The sequence below is a fragment of the Oryx dammah genome, unplaced genomic scaffold, assembly GCF_014754425.2.
Source record: "Oryx dammah isolate SB20612 unplaced genomic scaffold, SCBI_Odam_1.1 HiC_scaffold_25, whole genome shotgun sequence".
NCBI lineage: Eukaryota > Metazoa > Chordata > Mammalia > Artiodactyla > Bovidae > Oryx > Oryx dammah.
The window spans coordinates 87,971,416-87,995,016 of NW_024070209.1; the positions used below are offsets into that span (position 1 = coordinate 87,971,416).

General features: G+C 45.9%; 1 long non-coding RNA gene across 1 annotated transcript; it reads left to right on the plus strand.

Moving 5' to 3' along the window:
• The first annotated feature begins 32 nt into the window (after positions 1-32).
• LOC120851902 lies at positions 33-18,912 on the plus strand. The gene is made up of 3 exons (XR_005718436.1): positions 33-93; positions 15,727-15,733; positions 18,830-18,912. It is a non-coding gene; the product is annotated as an uncharacterized LOC120851902 (long non-coding RNA).
• The last annotated feature ends 4,689 nt before the right edge of the window (positions 18,913-23,601 follow it).

Genomic DNA, 23,601 nt, shown 5'->3' on the forward strand with positions numbered 1-23,601 from the left:
CACACATTAACATGAATCAGACATAAACATACATGCGTCCCCCCGTCCTTGAGCCTCCCTCTCACTTCCCACTCCATCCCACCCCTCCAGGTTGTCACAGAGCCCTGGTTTGGGCTCCCTGTGCCATGCAGCAAGTTCCCACTGGCTGTCTATTTTATGTATGGTAACATACATGTTTCCACGCTCTTCTCTAAATTCATCTCACCCTCTCCTTCCCACACTGTGTTCCCACTTCCTTCTCTATGTCTGCATCTCCTTTGCTGCCCTGCAAAGAGGTTCATCTGTACTATTTTTCTAGATTCCACACATTCACGTTAATATACAGTATTTGTTTTTTTCTTTCTGACTTTCTCCACTCGGGATAGGAGGGTCTAGGTTCATCGATTTCAGTTCCTTCCTGAATCAGATTTGTTCCTTTTTATGGTCGAGTAATATTCCACTGTATATCTGTACCACAGTTTCTTTATCCATACACCTGTCAATGGACATCTGGAAGATCTGACTCCTGATATCTGGGGCTCAGGTCGTAAGCTGGGCTCTGTGGGTGGTGTGGCCCTGCCTGGTCCTGCAGACTGGCTGTTCTCCGCTGAGGTGGTCAGGATCCAGCCCTCGGCATGCAGCTGGTCTTACTCCTAGTGAACTTGCACAGCTACCCTATTTGGGTTTATGTTCACATAGACACCACTCTTCTCCATCTTCTGCCTACACTTTTTTTTTCTTCCGAAAGTATTTTGAGTGAACATACTATGTGATATACAGAAATTAAAAGAGAGATGTCTCAGAGTGTGACTATCCCCTGTGCACGTGAGTGCTGAGTCGCTTCAGTCATGTCTGATGCTTTGTGACTGGTTCCTCTGTCCATGGGATTCTCCAGGCAAGAATACTGGAGTGGGTTGCCATTCCCTTCTCCAGGGGATCTTCCCAACTCAGGGATCGAACCCACGTCTTCTGTGCCTCCTGCATTGCCAGTGAATGCTTTACTGCTGAGCCACCAGGGAAAAGCCCTCGGATACCCCCTACATCAAGTTATCATCAGAAACATAAAATAGTGTCTTACAAGGAGACTCCTACAATTATCTCTCAGCTTTTCAGGTTGAGCAAAAGCAAATTTTTATTATCAGTCTCCCAAGTCAATACCTGGGACTTGTCCTTTCTGTCCTCCCCTATTGGTTGGTGCTCTAACCAATCAGCCACCATGTCTAATACATTTCATGTATTTCAGACCTCTTGACTTGCTTCTTGTTTGGATTTCTTATTCAAATTACCTAATCAGCTTTCTGCCTTCAATTCTGCTTACTTCCCATTCATTTCCCACATTTACGCCAGCATGGTTCAACTGAAACCCCATCCATCTATCTACCACTGTCACCATCCCCCTTACCCTAGGGAATACCTGTGGCCCCGGGAGCTGGCTGCTGCCTCCGTCCTGTGTCCTCGGTCTTGCCTGCTCCTTGCCCTGGATCCTTGGAGAACAAAGGGGCTGACTTTCAGGCAGGTCACTAGGGAGGCCCTGATCTTTGGATCTTCTGAGCGGATCTCCCGGCTACTGTCCCTAGCTCAGGGCCACATCTGGATCAGAGACTGTCTGAGGTCTGCTGTCTCCTGGATGGACGGGCAGGAGAAACTCTGCTCCTGGCAGCCTACATTTGCAGGGAACTGACTTCCGGGACTTTCCTCCAGAGGCAGAGTGACTCCCCTCACCCTGATCTCTCTCACCTGCCTGCAGGGCTCCAGTCTGGCTCTTACAGTGTACCGTCTATTTTTTATCTCATGGACTTAAACAGGGCAGTGCAGGTGGGGACGTCCTCGGCAGAGCTGGAGTCAAGGTCAAGGCTGTTTTCCATCCAGCCCAGCTTCCTGATGCGTTGCACGTTCTCCCGCCCATTCTTATGCCCATAAGCACAAACTGTGGCCATATTTATGCCCATCTGAGTTACTGACCAAATTCTGGAGGCAGGGTGTGCTGAAGACAGACCTCTTAACCCTCAGAGAAGACTTTGCTCTGGCTTTACAGACATCCTTTAATGGGCACTCGTGGGTCCATTTTTGCAGCCAGCTATTCCTATATTTCCTTTCTTTTTAAAGAAACCATAAGCAATTGTGTCAGATTAACTGCTGAACTCCAGAAATACAGTATGTAAGTAGCTGATGTGTGGTAGCTGATGGTTGTTGTTGTTCAGTTGCTGAGTCATGTCCGACTCTTTGCGACCCCATGGCCTGGAGCATACCCGGTTCCTCTGTCCTCCATTATCTATCTCTCAGAGTTTGCTCAAATGGGGTTTTGAATCACAGCTTCCTGACAGGGACGTGTGGGAGGCTGGACGATGGGGCAGTGTTTCTGGGCATTTCTGTCTGCCTTGAGGGAGCAATGACCTGGGGGGAGGTTCCGGCTCCACCGCTGTTCTCTTGTAGGACATTTGCTGAGTACTAGTGCTGTTGTGCATGTCGGCATAGTAAGAGTGATGATAACTTGTGCAAATGGCTCTGGAAATGTAGCCCAGAGGAAACACTCAGAAGTGGCAGCTCTTGTTTTGGTTATAGTTTAGAGGCTTCCCTGATGGCTCTTCTGTGTAGAAATCAGTCCTAAAGGAAATCAGTCCTGAATACTCATTGGAAGGACTGATGCTGAAGCTGAAACTCCAATACTTTGGCCACCTGATGCAAAGAACTGGCTCATTAGAAAAGATCCTGATGCTGGGAGAGATTGAGGGCAGGAGGGGAAGGGGGGTGACAGAGGATGAGATGACTGGATGGCATCACCGACTCAATGGACATGAGTTTGAGTAAACTCTGAGAACTGGCTTTGGACAGGGAAGCCTGGCGTGCTGCAGTCCATGGGGTCGAAAAGAGTCAGACACGACTGAGTGACTGAACTGAACTGAACTGAACTGACGGCTTAGTGGTAAAGAATCCACTTTCCAGTTTAGGAGACTTGGGTTCAATCCCTGGGTTGGGAGGATCCCCTAGAGAAGGAAATGGCAACCCACTCCAGTATTCTTACCTGGAGAATCCCATGGACAGAGGAGCTTGGCAGGCTACAGTCCACGGAGTCACAAGAGTCAGACATGACTTAGTGGCCGAGCGTGCACTAGCCATGACTTAACTCCGCTGTACCTCAGACCCCCAAGCACAGAACGGGAGTGTGCTACTAAACACCCTCATTGAACTATTTGAGAGATGTGGGGAAATGCATTAGCCAGCCTCCAGCCCATGTAAATCCTCCATCCGTGGTCTGGATTAAATTCCTAGCACTCATTTCTTCTGTGCCTGCAGAAATATTCTACGAGAAGAGAAATGGCATGGCCATGCTGTGTTAGGCAAGGGGCCGTGTGTATGTTGCTGGTATTCTATTGTAGCAGATTCCCTCCTGTGTTTTGGGAAGTGTGATGGCTCCTTGATTTCACAAGTTCAATCCTCAGAGCGCACTCCAAAAGGGTTGGTAACTACGGCTTTGGCAATTGGTATTCCCCAGGGATTAATGTTTGGTGCCAGCTTTAAAGTTAGAGCCATAATTAGAATATTCATTATGCTAATAATGTTACACCACTCATCTTATGTATATTTATGTATGGGAAGATATGATAATTCTGTGTAAGTTGCGGGCAGCAGGTAGGCCCCTGGATCATGTGAAACCTGTTTTCCTAATCAGCTGAGACAGGATGGAGGAGGAAATCAACCCTGAGGTGCTGTGATGCCCCAAGACCTGTGTTAGGTGCTGTGAATACAAGATTTCACAGAATCCTCCCAGCCGTGGTCTAAAATACACACTGCTGTTCTCTCCATTTTAAGAGTAAAGGGAACAGAGGTTCAGGGCAGGAAGGGGCTGAATTCATGTCACAGGAGTTAATTGGTGCTTAATCCAGGGGGATTCCCTGTTAGCTCAGTTGGTAAAGAATCTGCCTGCAATGCAGGAGACTCCGGTTCGATTCCTGGGTCAGGAAGATCCACTGGAGAAGGGTTAGGCTACCCACACCAGTATTCGTGGGCTTCCCTGGTGGCTCAGCTGGTAAAGAATCTGCCTGCAATGTGGGAGACCTGGGTTCGATCCCTGGGTTGGGAAGATCCCCTGGAGAAGGGAAAGGCTACCCACTCCAGTACTCTGGCCTGGAGAGTTCCATGGACTGTATAGTCCATGGGGTAGCGAAGAGTTGGACACAACTGAGCAACTTTCACTTTCACTTTAAACCAAGGGGTTGAGCCCAAGGCGCCTGTGAATCAAAATCAGAAGATCACTCACTCTATCTTCACGTTCCTGGTGAGTGGAGTGCCTGGGCTCGGTTGTGATTTTTGCAAAACAGTTGGGAAGATTTCAGAAAGAGAGGGACTGCGGCACACATGAAGCCCTGTTTCAATAAATGCAGGATCTCACAACTTAAGTCCTTTATTAAAGGCACAGAAATGTGTTAATTAGTACAAACCAGAAGCAAGTCTGAGAGAATGGCTGGATTGTCAGTTGGGAGCATTTTAAAGAGACTCTGAGAGGGATGTTGTCTTTCTGTCGCTGTGAGGCCTGGTAAAGTGAAGCAGTCACGAAACTAAAAGGCGCTTGCTCCCTGGAAGAAAAGCTATGACAAACCTAGACAGCATATTAAAAAACAGAGACATCACTTTGCCAACAAAGGTCCATATAGTCAAAGCTATGATTTTTCCAGTAGTGATGTATGGATGTGAGAGTTGGACCGTAAATAAGGCTGAGTGTTGAAGAATTGATGCTTTCAAACTGTGTTGCTGGAGACAACTCTTGAGAGTCCCTTGGACTGCACGGAGATCAAACAATTTAATCCTAAAATAAATCAAATCTAAATACTCATTGGAAGGACTGATGCTGAAGCTGAAGCTCCAATATTTTGGCCACCTGATGTGAAGAGCCGACTCACTGGAAAGGACCCAGATGCTGGGAAAGATTGAAGGCAGGAGGAGTAGGGCATGACAGAGGATGAGATGGTTGGGTAGCATCACTGACTCAATGGACATGAGTTTGAGCAAACTGTGAGAGAAAGTGAAGGACAAGGAAGACTAGAGTGCTGCAGTCCATGGGGTTAAAAAGATACACTAAGCAAATTTCAAGTTAGCAACCCTATGACCTTGAATTCGATACTTAAAAAGTTTTTTTCTTATGGCAATATAATTGCTTTACAATGTTGCATTAGTTTCTACTGCATAGAAAAGTGAATGAGCAATATATATTCACATATTGCCTCTTATTTGGATTTCCTTCCCATTTAGGTCACCATAGAGCACTGAGTAGAGTTCCCTGCGGTTTATAGTAGGTTCTTATAAATCACCTGTTTTACATAATATCAATAGGTTTATATGTCAGTTCTAACCTCTCAATTCATCCCACCCCCATTTCCCCCGCTCAGTGTTCATATGCTTGTTCTCTATGTCTGTGTCTCTATTTCTGCTTTGCAAATAGGTTCATCTGTACCATTTTTCTATATCTCACATATATATGTCAATACATGTTTGTTTTTCTCTTTCTGACTTACCATTTTTAATGCACATAGGATAAAAAGGATAAAAATGTATCTGCCAAGAGAATCCGAGGTAGGAACTTTCCAAAGGTCTCCATATACTTTTATTTAGGCCATTTATGTACAGAGAGCTGAAATATTGGCTATATTGGAGGAAACCACCAGTCAGCTGATGGGATTTGTTGAGTGCCTACAGGGGGCTGTCACAGTTAGCAGGGCAAGAGGTGACTGGAAGGATGAGAGGTCCTGAGGTCTCCATTTATAGGATTCGCTGCTCCTTAGTTCCTGCTCAAGTGACTCGGGGGTGATAGGGCCATTTCTTAAGGGAAAAGAAAGGAGAGGAGACCTGGTCCTGGTGAGGAGCTTGTAGGGAAGGAGTGGGTGGCAGGGCCAATTAATAGGCTTGCCTGGGGCACGTGACATTTGAGATCCTGCTGGATGTCCTAGTGGGTAATAACTCACGGGTATAACTCATGGGCAGCTGCTTAGTGAAGACTGGTGCATTTTCCCGAAGATCCTGGAATACAATGTATTCTTAATTTTGTTTGACTTTTTGCCAATGAATGCTCCTTCATATACCGTCTCATTCCTCCTCCTGCTCCTTTCATCCTTCTTATTTATTTATTTTTCCTTTCTGTTAATTTGGAGGAAAAAAGTAAGTCCAGTGCCTTTCCACTCTTCCTCAGATCTGGTATTTCTACCCAGCAGAAGCCTGCAGCGCCTTCGTTCAGTCAAGAGACCTCCTCACTCTATACTGAGCTCATGTGAGGAGTCTCAAAAGGGATAAATACGAAAAATACAGCTGAATGTGGAGTGATTCGAGGAGACAGAACCGCAAATATGTAACTGGGACTTGTGTTTGCAAACATAAAGGGCAGAGGGAACCTGCAAAGTGGGTGACTATGAGGTGCTGGAAAGCTGCTCAACCGACATCTTTGAGGTGCTCTTTGAAGAATGGGGAACCATGGAACAGAGGAGGGTGGGGAGCAGCCAGGGCCAGGATGGAAGAGCCCTGGGTGCTAGGCTAAGGGGTTTGGGCTTTGAGAGGCTGGCACTGGTCAAAGTTTAAACTGATAATCCAAAGACACCCTCAAGTTGGATGACATCTTACCTCTTGAATCCACAGTAACCGCGTCTGGGGAGAAACTGACTGCGTTTCTTCTTTGTTCCCTGAGACCCTGAATCCCAGAGCCTCCTGCACCTGCAGACTCCTCCATTCTGGGAACACAGGTCCCCAGCCATTACGCTCTCACCATGGGAACAGAGTTAGCTCTCTGGATCACTGTTTTGCTGACCCTCACTTCCAATTCTAGAGGGAATAATCTTACCATACTGATGGTAAGATTGTTCATTGCTTTCTGTGGCCAACAGAGTGGGGGCTCCATCTGCCAGGGTTTCGAAATAAGTATTCCATTTTTCATACCTGGTCAGACCCCACCCAGGTGGTGATGTGCCAGTGATTGTGTTACACATATTTTGTTGATGTTGTTGTGGTCATGTGTGTGTGTGAGTGTGTGTGTGTATGTGTGTCTCAAGGTGACTACTCTGGCAGCCACAACTGACCTACTCTGAAAGAACTCATGTCAAAGTCAAGATGAAAGTGTGTGTCGAGGCAATTTACAGGCAAAGAAAAGGACCGCTTTTGTCATGAGAGCAATTTCAGACAGTTTAGAACCAGAGGCTTCCCAGACATGGTTGCAAGCTCTGCTGGGCAGGAAACAGAAACCTTCCTTGCAAACCTCCTATGAAGGGCACTCCAACCATAAATATTTAGGATTATTAAATGCAAGTATTTATGAAAAACACGGGGCTTTATGTTAAAGGATTTCCAGGCTTATTGTGCTTCATGTCAACAAACGTTAGCATGGATGGCTTTACCTCCCCGAGAAAAGCTTCAGTAGCGGGCATTGAGTGAGGTCTGCACACCTACACGTTGCAGATGGTCTCGTTTTATAAGAGATGAAGCTGCATTTGGTGGAGCTGATTAAATATAAAAACACGACCATCTGCCATTTATTTTAACAGAGAAGGGTTTGGGCAGATGCTGACATCTTTGGAGATGATTCATTCATCCCTGACAAGAGAAGATGCTTAGAGCCGTCCAGCTGCCCGGTGCCAGACATCCTGGTTCACAGCGCCAGGCTCAAGCTTGACGCTCTGATTTGGATGGAGCAGGTGAACAGACAGCACTTCAATAATGAGAAGCCGGGAATTTCTAAGCACAGCGACTGACAGCCTTCTCCTGGCTTCTTGCCTCCCTCGACTCCTGGCCCTTTTCTAGCTGGAAGAATATTCTATCCACATGCTGAATTCTCTTAAGTGCTTTTACTCCAGCACTGGGATACCTGGAGAAGTCTATTCTCATTTTAGTGTTAAAAACTTTCAGATGCTCTCTACATGCACTATTGCTGGGTATAGAATTAGTTTCCCTAAGTGGACTGTAGGGTTTCATTAGAAATATATTGTTTACAAAGAAACCATGATACATGTTCCAGACCTGACTTAGAAACAGCTGCATCCACACAGTGAAACATTCATGGTGATCTAAGGACCTTTACAAGGTGATAATACATTGTGTCTTTGTGTAGGAATATTTTCATAACAATTTTTTTTACAGCCTACATATTTTTAGAAAGAAAAGTAGACATGGAGAAGTTTATTTGGTGTCATGTTTATAAAATATTTTTCTATTTATGTAGCAGTTGTTAGATGGTAACTGATTTTTTTCTTTTCTTTGATGGAATCAAAGGCAGAGGTAAAGCTGGCTTTTCTCATCTTGTTCATCACATTTTAGAATATTTGAATTCTTTATGATGCATTAGGCAAAATGACTTAGGACTATTTCTTGATATTAACTTCAACTAAATACAGCCAACCTCTATCCCAAAGCATTTGTGATGTGATTATCTATATGCCTAAAATTATGCCTGTTTATACAGATAGGTTTCTATTTTGTGCTCATAGAAAATTCTGTAAATTTTGAGTTAGATGCTTGTCCACTTAGTCCCTCTCTATTTCCTGTTGTCTATTTCTTCTTCTAGCCGCTCTCTAGGCCAGTAATCATCAGAGGAGTAGAATTAACCAACCTGCCAATGGACTTCCCCGGTGGCTCAGACAGTAAAACATCTGTCCACAATGTGGGAGACCCGGTTCAGTCCCTGAGTTGGGAAGATCTCCAGGAGAAGGAAATGGCAACCTACTCCAGTAGTCTTGCCTGGAAAATCCCATGGATGGAGGAGCCTGGCTACAGTCCATGGGGTCGCAAAGAGTTGGATATGACTGAGCGACTTCACTTTCACTTTCTTTCAGTGGAATTAAAGTCTGTTTCTCTGCCAGCATTTAAGTGAGACGTGTAGTAAGGGTTACCGGAAGCTGCATCTCTCACTCACAGTCTAAGCATCTCTCCTCTGCTTCCTCTCTTCTCTTTCTGATGCTCCAGCCTTTCAACCACTTTTCATGTCCTGCCGACAACTTTCTTCCCCACCCCTCCGGCTTACATTGACCACTGGTCTTCTCTACACTGTTCGCGATCTTATTTCTTTCTTATTCCTCCAGCTGATGGCCGTCCTGGGAGTCACCTTTTTGGAGCAGTGGGGAGCTCCGATAGGGTAGTTTTTTTCACTCTTTCACCAGAGTTATCCCCATAGCCTTTGGTCTCCTGCCCACATCTTCTTCTTAAACTTTCTCCTTCTCTTTCTATACACAGTAGCATCCTTTTCTTCCCTTTTTCTTTCTCTCCCGTCTCTCCCTCTCTGGCTTCAGTGGCTCCTCTCTCGCTTCCAAGGAGACCGACACACTGAGAGCTGGGAACACGAAGAAATATAAGATGCTATTATGGGTGGAATTGTCCCCCATCCCATCCCTGTGCTGAAGTCTTAACCCCCAGGACCTCTGCATGCAAGGGAATCAGGTTAACATGAGGTCCCTGGGGTGGTCTGACTCTGTCTGACTGTGTCACATATTATTGGCTACTCCAGCCCGGCCAGGATTCAGAGAGGGGCTGCAAAGGGCCATGTGGACTGGAGGTGTGGCGGATTAGAGTCACCACAAGCATTTTCCAGGTCCTGTTACTGGTTTGTGTTGAGTTCCACATTCTTTGTGGTTAGCGAAGTGAAGCTAAGTGAGATCGTTGTCAGGAACTTGAATTAGGAACCAGCACAGCAAAATTGGATTTTATTTGTGAGAACACTGGACCAGGGAGTGTCATATTTAATAACTAGCTTCCCTTCACCTGGTGGCTCAGAGGTTAAAGCGTCTGCCTCCAAAGCGGGAAACCCGGGTTTGATCCCTGGGTTGGGAAGATCCCCTGGAGAAAGATGGCAGCCCACTCCAGTACTCTTGCCTGGAGAATCCCATGGACGGAGGAGCCTGGTGGGCCACAGTCCACTGGGTCATAAAGAGTCGGACACAACTGAGCGACTTCACTTCACTCCCTGCACTAAAGCCAGATGTTATAGTCCAGGGCTCCCTTGGACAGCTCATCTGGAGCCAAAGCTGGTAAGTAACAGAGATTAGAGACACCTTTCTGGCCAGTTTGATAGTTACAAGGTGACTGGAGGAAGAAAGAACATGTTTTGCAAAGCCGAGAAGCCTTTCTTTGATGAATGAGGCTGTTAGCATGACTGTCCTGCCTCCTTATGGGAGGTGCCTGGGTGTTCCCTGGTTCTATGACCCATGAGTAGTATTGCGGAAGCATTCAATGAAAGTCTTTTTGAAGCCAAAGTAACTAAATATAAGTCAAGGTGAAAAATGCTAATTCTGCTTCTGTGAGGTATCTTTTAATCCTAGTTAAAAGGACTGATTCTTCCAAGCAAGGAACCTTGTTTGAGTAATCCTTGCAGGAGACACCGACATCAGTAGGGACGGGAAGCTGGATATTTGGTTGCAGGCAGAAGCCAGGGGTGGCCTGAACTTCCAGCATTTGCCATCTTCCCCAGGGTGGCCCCTAGCTCTTCATCCTCCGGTTGGGCATCACCGTGTCCACAGACTCGCAGACGACTCTGCCTAAATCGCACCATTTCCCTGTGATATTAGTTTTCATTTTTTTTTTCCTGTGAGCAGATTTTTCCTGCCATATGCTCACTTAATTCTAATTGTGGTACATGAACATCTTGTGCAGTAAGTGGCCGTGTCCCTGGAGGCTCCGAGAAGCGGAGCGCTGTGTGACCCAAGACACCCTGTCAATGTGAGACTCTTGTTGGGCAGGTCCCAATAATGTGGATCTCCCATCCCCAGTAAACAGAGTGCAGAATTTTCTTATTCTCTTAGTAGGAAGGACATGTTGTTTGATTGCTCCCAAACTGCTTAAACATTTGTTAGGGAAAAAAGATCTCTATCTACTGTGTTTTGGGGAGCAGGTTTCCTGAGTCCTGGGCCCCAAAGATTGAACCTGGTGAGTGAAGGCTGAAAGAAGGAGTGTTTATTTTCAGTTTCCCATAACCAGCAGTAGAAGTTTCTTGGGTCCAGCAAACGAGACATAGACAATCCTGGAGAAGACTCTAGAGAGTCCTTTGGATTGCAAGATCAAACCAGTCAATCCTAAAGGAAATCAACCCTGAATATTTGTTGGAAGGATAGATGCTGAAGCTGAAGCTCAAATACTTTGGCCACCTGATGTGAAGAGTTGACTCACTGGAAAAGATCCTGATGCTGAGAAAGAGTGAAGGCAAAAGGAGAAGGGGCAGCAGAGGATGAGATGGTTAGACAGCATCACTGACTCAATGGACATGAATTTGAACAAACTCTGAGAACTAGTGAAGGACAGGGAAGCCTGGTGTGCTGCAGCCCATGGGGTTGCAAAGAGTCAGACACAGCTTAGAGACTGAACCACAAAAATAAACAATAAACAACAAGACGATCTTCACCAGTAGATCTTCTTGGGAGTGCCCAAGGCCGGCCTGCTTCCAAAAGTGCACCTTCTCAGTGGAAAGCTTGGCTTCTGTCTGCTCAATGTCACTTTACCTGGCATTGCAGGTAAAGGAAGAGGAAGGAGAGAGTCAGGCAATGACATCCTTTCCTTGAGATGCTGAACTCTCCTCTGAACTGAGCAGAGCAATGAATTCTATACAAACTGTACCATCTCTTACCTGTGAAACTGATCATTGCCTCCTTATTTCTGGTTTGACCAATGGTCAATTAACCTTCTTCTCTCCAGGAGTGTCCCCTTTCCTCTCAGTGCCCATCTTTTTAAGGATTGAATCCTACTCATTTCTAAAAAATTCCCCCATATAGATTTGCATCAACCTCCACTGGCTGTGTGTATATATGCGTGTGTCCCACCAGCATGCGGCAGATATCAACCGTGGTAGATTTTAATGATCTCCCTTTCTAGTTGCCCTTTAATGCCTTTGTAGATCTCAATCAGTTCACTTCTCAGTTTCAATATTTCCAAACTTCACATTTCTCTCTTCAATCCTGTCTTCATCTCTGCCACCTTCATCCTATTGGTCCTTCAGTTCCCATTTCCATTAATGATGATGTTGTCAACCCAAACAGTCCATTCTCTGGCTCTTAAAAATGAATATCCTTTTCACATGCAAAATACACTTCTACCCATTCTATTGGCCCAAATAGTCAAATATCCCTGAAGTGTGAAGGGTTGCTTAGTCATGTCTGATTCTTTGTGACCACATGAACTGTAGTCTGCCAGGCTCCTGTGTCCATGGAATTCTCCAGGCCAGAATACTGAAATGAGTTGCCATTCCCTTCTCCAGGGGGTCTTCCCGACCCAGGGATGGAACCCTGGTCTCCTGCATTGCAGGTAGACGCTTTACCGTCTGAGCCACCAGGGCAGCCAAGCTAACCACAATGGGGCCCTGAAGGGGAGACTCTATCTGGGAGACAGGCTTTTTCAGATGGCTGTGCAGTACCCAGAACGCTCTTGCGTCATGAATTTATTTGATACTTAGAACTGCAGCAGACAAACCAAACCTGACACAGATGGAGCAGATGTTAAAAAAAAAAAATCCATTTCTTAATGTGGAAACAAGGCCCAGGGGCTTCAGTGGGAGGTTGAAGGTCACAGGGCTGGTGGGGGAGGAAGGGGGGCCAGGTCGAGGCCCTTTCAGGCCTTCTGTAACATTCATTGGTCTGCATCTTGTCTGCAGGAATTGATTTATTCTTCAGAATCAACATGATTTTTTCAGGTCGGCTATGTAATATGCATGGTGTGGGGCAGAACAGGTGAAATTAAGTCACTGAAAAGGCTGAAACCAGCCTGCAGACCACCACCAGTCTGGGTTCTTGAAACGGGGGTATCTTCTGTAGCATTAAGCTGGTTGGAATTTGACTTCAGGCTTCCACTGTGTTGAACCAAACAGCTAGGAAAGCCCACAGCGATGCATCTGGATGTGGACGAATTTTCTCTTCCTGCCCAGGAGCGCCTGGGGTGCCATTTCCGTTCTATTTTGCACCTCACTTTGTCACTCTGTTCTCATCACAGCCTGGCTGGGACCGCCTCTAACTCTTTGTGCGAGGCAGCTGCGGTTTCCTTGGCCTTTGTCCGATGACCTGTAGATAACACACAGTCTGTAACTGTTCCAACGATGCTTTTCCTAACTATCACCTCCATGTTTGTTTCCACTGTTATAGGCTTTGCCTCAGCAGGTAAGTAAGATACAGGGGGCTTGGGGTTCGGTAAGGCTGAGTAAGTGGGCAGTGCAAACAGCATGAGATGCGATGGCCCTGGATGCAGCTCTCCTTTCTCTGTAGCCAGGACACCCTTCTGGCTTCACCACGTATAAGTCACTTAAAAATCTTTTATTTTCCCTCTCGCTTCCTGCCTCTCTCCCTTCTGAAATTCATTTTGTGGATCAATACTATCTTTTCAGGGTCAAATAACTGATACAAACTCCTCTTCTCATTTAGAGGCCATGTACAGAAAAGAAAATCATTTCTCTGATGAAGATGAGACTTGAAAGTTTTTGCCAGGGTGCCAGCTGTTGGAATGTCGCTATTAGGGAGTGTCCACTGTAAATCACGCAAGTATAACACTTATAGCTCATTAAAGTCACACTTTACTATGCAAAGCAATTTTTGGCTGTTGCAAATGTGCCTTCTTTGTTTTGTATCACCATGTGTTCTGTGTCGTTGGGTGGCATTTATAAGTCTTATCAGATCCATGGATTGAAACTGAACCCTGTGTGTGTGAACACTTGAGAAACTCATGCTGTAAGTCTAAGCATAATGACCTTCATTTCATGCTTGTCAGCAGAAAAACAAGGGATTGTTAGCAGAAATTTGGAAGAAGAGGTGAAGTTGCTCAGCCGTGTCTGACTCTTTACGACCCATTGACTGTAGCCTACGAAGCTCCTCTGTCCATGGAATTTTCCAGGCAAGTGTACTGGAGTGGGTTGCCATTCCTTCTCCAGGGGATCTTCCTGATCCAGGGATTGAATCTGGGTCTCCCTCACTGCAGCCAGACACTTTACTGTCTGAGCCACCAGGGAAGCCAGTTTGGAAATTTGGACAAGAGGTTAAAAGGGACACATCAAGTCTCCATCTCTAATTTTTCCTGTCTCAACATTTTACCCTGCTACAGCCTCCTATCCAGCCGTGTGCCTCAGTTTCTTCATCTGTATCTGCACCGTGTGACTGTTGAAAGGTTAAGTGAAAGCACGCAGTGTTTGAAAGCTTGCCTGGCATGCAGTAAGCACACAACAAGATGTGCTCTTATTGTCATTATTACTAATATCGTTTCATCAGCGGCTCAGACTCAGATTGGGTTCTGCTTCTCCAAGGTGATGCTGGGCAGAAAGGTATTTCTTTCTGCCACACTGGTCCTTCCCTGAATGGGCTGGAGAGACACCCGTGATGAGGGTTATAAGTGTAATTGGCCACCAGCTCCAACAGGGCAGGCACAGGGTGCCCCGCCTCATGCGAGTTGCACCTGCATGTCTGTGTTATATATTTGTGTTGCATTTATAATTTACAATAAGAGGTTTAAGTGAAGAATTGGGATTGAAATCACCAAAAGGAAAAAACCCTGGTCCTTCCCTAGGTCCTGTCTACCTCAGAAAAGGAGGGTGCAAAGCTAGGGAGCATATACAACCAACTGTGGGTTCATCTACAAATTGGACATTCAAGCTTCTCGGAGTCTGCAAGCCATAAAAACTGCTTCAAGCAAAGCCCACTCTGAGATGTCAGGATAATCAGAATCAGATGCTTTCCAGCCTTGTACAGGGAGGTGGGGCCCTAACAGAGATTGCATCTATCTTGATCATTTTATGAAAATCCTCCCAAATTTTACGACAAGAACTTCCTATGTCAATCTCATCAATACATACACTGTCAGCTCAGTGATCACAGCCATGTATTCTGACAGCAGCACGTGTCACTCAGTCCTCGACCTCGGTTTACTTGATGTAACTGACGATGTGAGATCCTGTTCTTCCTGCTCCTTCCCGTAAATTTTCCCAAACTCCACAGTTTCTCTGAGTAACAGCTGTTTCATGCAGAGAAGGGAGGGTCTCTGTCTTGGCCACCACTTCTAATCACATGCCCACGACCCGTCTTCCAAATACAGGATTGTGTTACATTCATCAAAAAATATTTGCATATCCCTCAGCCCAAGGCTCTTGGGAAGACTAAATACACAGGATTTACAATGAGACTTGCTTATGGTTGCAGTAAAGATGAGAATTACCATAAAATCTGAAGCCAAACCTCAGTTCTCTGAGAGTGTGCAGCCGCCTCTCCCAAACCACGCTTTTACCGAAGCTGTTAACCCGTCCATCTATGGACACGTGTTAGTTTCATTTGTAGTTAAGATGATACGACTAGCCTTTCTTGTGCAACTAAGACCTGCAGGGAGAAAACAAAACATGTTACATGTTCCCACCCTCTAAGAGAGTGCTAGAAGTTGGGGTCAGATACCTCCACGCACCCCACCAATGCCATCCACCACCCTCATCCGCAGGCTCAATTATCATCCTCCCCTGACTGTATGAGAAGAGGGGTAAGAAGCCAGGGATCAAACATGTGGATGTATTTGGGAAGAACACGCAAACCAGGAAAAGAAGCTGAAGAGCCAGTGCCTGGGCTGGTGCCGCCCAGCATCACTCAGCAGATGCCGAGGAATCTGGGGGAGGGGGCGGTGCTGTCATTTTGGGTGGAAGTGGAGGCGGTAGGCTTAGGTAATACACAGACTGGAAAGTCCTTCTGTATACTCCTAAATACAAGACAAGCGCCTGAAATGAAAAGCGCCATAGAACTTGTATTTACTTGAGGGTTTGCACGGTCCTTTCAAAGACAGCATACAGGTCCTGAAGAGCCTAAGACACAAAGCCCTGAAAAGATCATTCTCGGGCAGGGCTCTGTCAGATGGAGACCTTCCAGAATAAAGTTGACTGTAAATGAGTCTCTGCTTCCAAGTGTAATTCTGTAGATACACTTTGATTTCACAGCCATTGATCAATAATTCACTGGGCTCGTGACTGCTGATGACGTGATTTAATATGTCCAGCTAAATTATGTTCCCATAGGAACTCTCACGCATACCACAGGAAAAAATTACCATTACCACAGTGCCGGCCCCAGATCGAAGCATGGAGGCATACATGCCTAGACGCGCAGTTTGGAATAAAAAAGGGCCTGTGATCAAATCAACAGATGACCTAAAGCAGACAGAGCTCCATGAGCCTGGGACTAGAGACCTTCTGTTGATCTCACCCTGAGTCTGGAGCGCCAAGCTTTGGTCAGTATTTGTCAATACCCACCACCAAAGGCTGCCCAGGTGGCTCAGTGGTAATGACTCCACTTGCCAATGCAGGGCACACAGGTTCAGTCCCCTGGGTTGGGAAGATTCCCTGGAGGAGGAAATGGCAGCCAACTCCACAGTATTCTTGCCTAGAGAATTCCAGGGACAGAGGAGCCTGGTGGGCTCCAGTCCATGGGATCATAAAGTGTTGAACACGACAGAGCAATTGAGTACATACCACCAAGATCAGAACCAGGGTGACCAAGGTGAAGCATATCCAGGGAAATTAACATTGCCTGAGAGTAAGCCTGGGGCTTCCCTGGTGGCTCAGAGGATAAAGCATCTGCCTGCAACGCAGGAGACCTGGGTTCGATCCCTGGGTTGGGAAGATCCCCTGGAGAAGGAAATGGCAACCCACTCCAGTTTTCTTGGCTGGAGAATCCCATGGACAGAGGAGCCTGGCAGGCTACAGTCCACGGGGTCGCAGAGTCGGATACGACTGAGTGACTTCACTTTCTTTGTGAGTAAGCCTAGTCCTTGTTCAGACTTCTTAAGAAAAATGTTCATCATCTTTACTACTTGTGAGTCTGCCTATTTCTCTGCAGTTCTCTCTTGGCCTCCCTTTGTTTCCCGTTAGATGCTGGGTGAAATGGCAGAAATGGCCAGGCATGTGTGTGAGGACGCTGAGGTCGTGGGTGTGTCACTTGGAGAAAAAGTGCTACAAAGCTTGGTTTCTAACAAAAGCAAGAACAGCAAAAAGAATCCAGGGAATTAAAAATTTGGGGGGGGGGGTAGATTTGCTTTACAATGTTGTTTTAGTTTCTATTGTACAGCAAAGTGAATCAGCCATACAGAAACATATACCCCCTCCCCTTTTGGACTTTCTTCCCATTCACTTTACCCTAGAGCATTAAGTAAAGTTCCCTGCGCTATGCAGTATGTTCCCATCAATTGTCTATTTTATGCAGGGAATCAACGGTGTTCGGTCCTTCCTTGGTGGCTCAGTTCTAAAGAATCCGCCTGCTAATGCAGGAGAAGTGGGTTTGATCCCTGGGTGGCCGGAGATCCCCCGGTTCGGAAAATGGCAACCCACTCCCAGTATTCTTGCCTGGAGAATCCCAAGGACAGAGGAGTGTGGCTAGCTATAGTCCATGATGTCCCAAAAGAATTAGACACGACTTAGCGACTAAACCACAAAAGTCAGTGGTGTATATGTGTCAATCCCAATCTTCCAGTTCCTCCCGCCCCACCCCTTGCCTCCTCGGCATCCATCCACTCATTTGTCTGTGTCTCCATTTCTGCTCTGCACGTAAGATCCTTTATACCATTTTCTCTTAGATTCCACATATATGTGTCAATATCCGGCATTTGTTTTTCTCTTTCTGGACTTACTTTGCTGATCCAGGAGATTTTGTGTGAGAAGAGGTTAAACACTAAAAAGGGCCAGGTCCTGCCCCGCCTTAGTTCTCACTGTGGTTCAGTTTTGGAGCCGTGTCTGATGCCTGGGCCCTCATGTTGGGATCTCTTCTTTCCCTGTCCGCTGTCACTGTCTCTGAGGGTAACAGTGATCACAGCATAAGATTGGGAGCTAGGCACGTGGGACCTGGCATCAGATTGCCTGGTTTCAAACTGTATCTCTGCTGCTCACACTGGCTGTGTAATCTTGGCAAGTTACTTGACCTGTCTGTGCTTCAGTTTTCAAGTCTTTTAAATGAAAGTGAAAGTCGCTCAGTCGTGTCTGACTCTTTGCGACCCCATGGACTGTATAGTCCATGGAATTCTCCAGGCTAGAATACTGGAGTGGGTAGCCTTTCCCTTCTCCAGGGGATCTTCCTAACCCAGGAATCGAACCAGGGTCTCCCATATGCAGGTGGATTCTTTATCAACTGAGCTATCAGGGAAGCCAGACATATGAATACCTCTTCACCCCTATGGTTGTTGTGAAGATTAAGGGAACTCCAATGCAATTGTGTTATTAGTGCTGTGCTTGTCATAGACTTATGACACAATAAATGTTAATAATGCATATTCTTTTTTTAAAATTCACTTATTTTTTTAAATTAGAGATTAATTACTTTACAATATTGTGGTGGTTTTGCCACACACTGACATGATTCAGCCATGGGTGTCCATGTGTCCCCCATCCTGAACCCTCCTCCTGCCTCCCTCCCCATCCCATCCCTCTGGGTTGTTCTAGTGCACCAGCTTTGGGCGCCCTGTTTCATGCGTCGAACTTGGACTGGTCATCTATTTCACACATGGTAATATACATGTTTCAATGCTAGCCCCTCAAATCATCCCACCCTCGCCTTTTCCCAGAGTCCAAAAGTCTGTGCTTTACAACTGTGTCTCTTTTGCTCTCCTGCATATAGGGTCGTTGTACCATCTTTGTAAATTCCATATATATGCGTTAATATACTGTATTGGTGTTTTTCTTTCTGACTTATTTCCCTCTGTATAATAGGCTCCATTTTCATCCACCTCATATTCTTTTTTTGTTGTTGTTTAATTTTTTAATGGAAAGATAATTACTTTACAGAGTTTTGTGGTTTTCTGTCATACATCAACAAGAATCAGCCATAGGTACACCCATGTCCCCTCCCTCCCAGGCCTCTTCCCTCCCATCTCCCTCCCCACCCCACCCTTCAGTGTGCCGCAGAGCCCCCGTTTGAGTTCCCGGAGCCATACAGCAAATTTCCATTGGCTATCTGTTATACACATGGTATTGTAAGTTTCTATGTTCCTCTCTGCATAGATCTCCCCTTCTCCCTCCCCTCCCACCGTGTCCATAGGTCTGTTCCCTATGTCTGTTTCTCCACCGCTGCCCCGAAAATAAATTCATCGGTGCCATCTCTTCAGATTCTGTATATGTGTGTCAGTATATGGTACTTATTCTTTAATACTATTTTAAATTATTATTTATTATTTTATTTGTTATTTATTATATTATCATTTTTACTATTATTACAAGTGGTTTCCAAATTGGTCAATTTACCTCCAATCTTTTTACCCCAAATACTGTTAACAGTGCCACCAAAGTAAAATTCTGATCTCAAAAACCTCAGTGGCTTCCTAATTCCCATGAAATAAAGATTAGGATTTTTAGAATAACATATAAACCATGCATAACTTATTTGTGCTTATCTCTACACATCTCATTAGCCATGTTAGCCTCTTCTTCCTAGTTTTTCAAAAGTCCTGCATTTGTCAACCCCGTGGGCCCTCCCCTTCCTTCCACCATCCATCCACTCACCCACTCACCTACCCACCTGCCCATCCACCCATCCATCCAGTATGTACTGAAGGCTTACTTTCTGCCAGATGCATTGAGGATACAAGGGTGAACAAGTAAAGAAAAAGTCAAAACAATATTGGGGACAGCAGCGACTATTGTGAAGAAAGACAAGAGGTGCACGTGGGTGGAGGGGTTCCTTTATGTAGGACCCTCAGGAGGGGCCTGAGACCCAGGGAGGCTGCTGTGGAAATACCTGGAGTGAGAATGGTCTGGACAGTTGTTGTGACAAACAACCCCCAAATCTCAGCCACTTAACATAAGTAGTGCATCTCTCTCTCTCACTTCACACCCAAATTGTGGGTGAGGGGGCCCTGCTCTGCAGGGACACATGGATGATGTCGCCCCACAGCCCCTGGGGGCTCAGTGTCTTATGCGTCAACTGTCAGATGAGAGCCGAGCCAGAGCAGGTAGGAAGGTAGGGGGATGGACTGGAGGGGTCAACCTGCTGCTAATTGTAGCGGAGTGTCCAAATGCACGGAGAAGGCAATGGCACCCCACTCCAGTACTCTTGCCTGGAATATCCCATGGATGGAGGAGCCTGGAAGGCTGCAGTCCGTGGGGTTGCTGAGGGTCGGGCATGACTGAGTGACTTCACTGTCACTTTTCACTTTCATGCATTGGAAAAGGAAATGGCAACCCACTCCAGTGTTCTTGCCTGGAGAATCCCAGGGACAGAGGAGTCTGGTGGGCTGCCATCTATGGGGTCGCACAGAGTTGGACACGACTGAAGTGACTTAGCAGTCCAAATGCAAGCGCCCTGTGTGACTAAGGAGGGAAAGGACAGCCACAGAGACACGCTCTGATCTCTGTCCCAGGCCTGAAGGCTGGAAGGATGCAGATGGCTTGAGGAACAGGAAGAAGAGTCCAGGCTCATCTGCTAGTTAGCGGAGAGCAGGGGAGAAGGGCAAGGCCCCCAGGGTCGAGGGTGGGTTGGAACAGTGCCTGCAGGCTTCTTTTAGGAACTTTTTGAATCTCCAGTGGAAGCTTTTATAGAAAGTTTTTATGCTAGGGAGTGACTTGAGAAAATTTATGACCTAAAGAGGCTCTGTTGATGCAGGAAATAATTGAGGGCATGTATTGGATTCCTATTGCTGTTGTTACACATTACCAATAAATTAGTAGCTTAAACCAGCACTTGTTCTGCTCCAGTCTGGAGGTCAGATGCCCTGAATCAAAGTGTCAGCGCAGCTGTGTTCCTTTGGGAGGGGCTTCTGGGGAGAGTCCCTATCTCAGCAGTTCCAGCCTCTGAGGCTGCCTGCATTCCTCGTCTCAGGGCTCCTTCCTCCATCTTCAAGGCGCGTCTCTCTAGTCTCTGACTCCATCATCACATCACTTTCCCTCTGGCTGTAATTCTATCGCCTCCTATTATATGAACCCTTGTGATTACAGTGGCTCAGCCAGGTTATCCTGGGTAACCTTCCCATCCCGAATTCATCACTTTATTATAGCTGCCTTTTATCATATAAGGCACATACTCCCCGGTCCAGGGATTTGAATTTGGGGAGCCATTATTTAAACAACTGCAGAGTATAAGGATGGTAAAAAGACAACCAGAAGAAAGATTAATGTTCAGTCGCTAAGTCATATCTGACTCTTTGCAACCCCACAGGCCGAAGCGTGCCAAGCTCCCTTGTTCTTCACCGTCTCCCAGAGTTTGTTCAAACTTATGTCCATTGAGTTAGAGATGCTATCTAACCATCTCATCCTTTGCTGCCTCCTTCTCCCTTTACCTTAAATCTTTCCCAGCATCAGGGTCTTTTCCATCAGGTGGCCAGAGCATTGGAGCTTCAGCTTCAGGATCAGTCCTTCCAATGAATAGTCAGGGTTGATTTCCTTTAGGATTGACTAGTTTGATCTCCTTGCAGTCCAAGGGACTCTCAAGATATCTTGGTCCTAAACTAAGATTGTCGTGATGTGCTGCATAAATTTGAAGGCTGTTTATGGGGCAGGTTCTACAAGTGGTGACCGGTCCTGGGAGATAATGAATAAGGAAGAAAAGAGAGATCCAGGTTTCTTGCTTGCATGTAATTGATAAAATAACAACCAGAATCATTCAAAGAGTCTATTCAGTAACCAGCGACGAGCAAAAATTCTAAACTTGTCTGTAATTTGTAAGGTTTATGACAAGGAAAGAACTCATAATTATAAACTGGTTATCACTGGGTATTACACACTGATTTTGTCTGAATCATTAATTAGCAAATGAATCAACAGCTGCTGATGGCTCATAAACAAGCCATTCTAATTTATTTTTTAAAAAGCACTAACTATGCAGTAAGAAGGAAGACCTATAGAGGTGAAGGCTGAGAAACATGCCTTAGAATTAGTTTTATGTTTCAGGGCATAATTTAAAAAAGATATTGGTATGCCAAAACTCTCACTCAATAAGCTCAAGCAAAGGTCGAGCTACAGTAAGTTAAACACTTTAATTTAAAAATTGATGTGGAATAAACAGTTGCATAGATTCCAGTAACTCAGAGATGTTTGAGATTTTCATTGCTCCTCTGGGACTATGGGCCTTAGCTTCGACTTCCATTTTCTTCCTTTTTTCTTTCTCATTTCTGTTTGGTTATCTGTTGCTGCCCAGTGAGCCACCCCACCACGCAGTGATTAAGACATTGTCCATCTTTTTATCATTTATGATCTTGTGGGTCACAATTTCAGGCTGATCACTCTCTGTTCCCTTTGTGTAGACTGGGATGGCTCAGTGGTGTTCACTGGGGGCTGGTCCAGTCTGGACCATTCCACATGGCTTCTCTCACGTAATGGGGACCTTGGTAGGGTGGGCTGCCTGGCTGGGCTCAGCGATCCTACTCACCATGCCCTCCATGTGGTCTGTCCAACAGAGCAGTTCAGCCTTGTTATATGGCTGCTTGATGCAACAAGGGGCTGAGGCAGAAGCTTCCAGTTTTCTCCAAGGATAGTCTTGAAACTGGTTGCCATGTTCAGCAAACAAAACAATAGGAATTTTGTAGAAACAGTAATATCTATTAGTATGTGTGTGCTTGGTTGCTTCAGTAGTGTCCAATTCTTTGTGACCCCGTAGACCATAGCCCACCAGGCTCCTCTGCCCATGGGATTTCCCAGGTAAGAATACTAGAGTGGGTTGTCGTGTCCTTCTCCAGGGAATCTTCTTGACCCAGGGATTGAACCTGCATTGGCAGGTAGGTTCTTTACCACTGACCCGCCTGGGAAACCCAAGCTATTAGTATAGATCCATCTCAAGTATTCCATATGGCATACTCATCCAAAGAAAACTGTTATTTATCTGAAATTCAAGCTGAACTGGGGGTCCTGCATTTTTTTTCTGACAACTTTGGGCTGGAGTCAATTTCACTGTCCCCTACTTGTTAAAGCAGGCACAGGCCACACCAGGTGTGTGTCCTTCCTGTAACCACCTTCAACACTGCGGTCCTGGGCTTTGCGCCTGCTCTGGGTCCTAGGTACCATGCAATGCTCTCCACGCTTTTCCTTAATGGGTTGACATTTCCTTGGTGACATCAACAACCTTGGTCCAGCAGGCAACAGGTTACAGGGGGGAAGGGTAGACCTGGGTGAGAATGCCATGTACCTGAGGTAACGGCCTTCATCTTTCTGAGCCTCGATTTCCCTCATGGGTTACATGAAAATCGCTGTAATACCACGGGTGACAAGAGGGGAGGAGTGGGCATAAAGCAAAGCCCCAGAAGCAGAACGTGTTCTCCAATCACTAGGAGCTGCCCCTACTTGTATTATCGTTTTAGCAAACAGAAGAGATATGAAATGAGAAGATGGAAATTTAACGGATGAGACATTTGTGAGTTGGGCCAACTGCTTGATGCCTGCCTTGGCTTTGCTCTTGATGTTTCACTTCTCTGAAGTTTTATTTCTTTGACTGCAGAAAACGCCTCGTCTTCCAGCAGATTAAATACAAATGTGAATGCTGATCTTACCACTTACGATTTGTGGCATGTCTTGTTGAAAATAATACTGTAAATATTTTAATACTTTAAGATCAGACTGGGAGAACATTTTCTTTAGCCCCACCCAAGCTTTTTTAGTGTCTCCTAGCCCAACTCCAGTACTCTTGCCTGGAAAATCCCATGGACGGAGGAGCCTGGTGGGCTGCAGTCCATGGGGTCACGAAGAGTCGGACA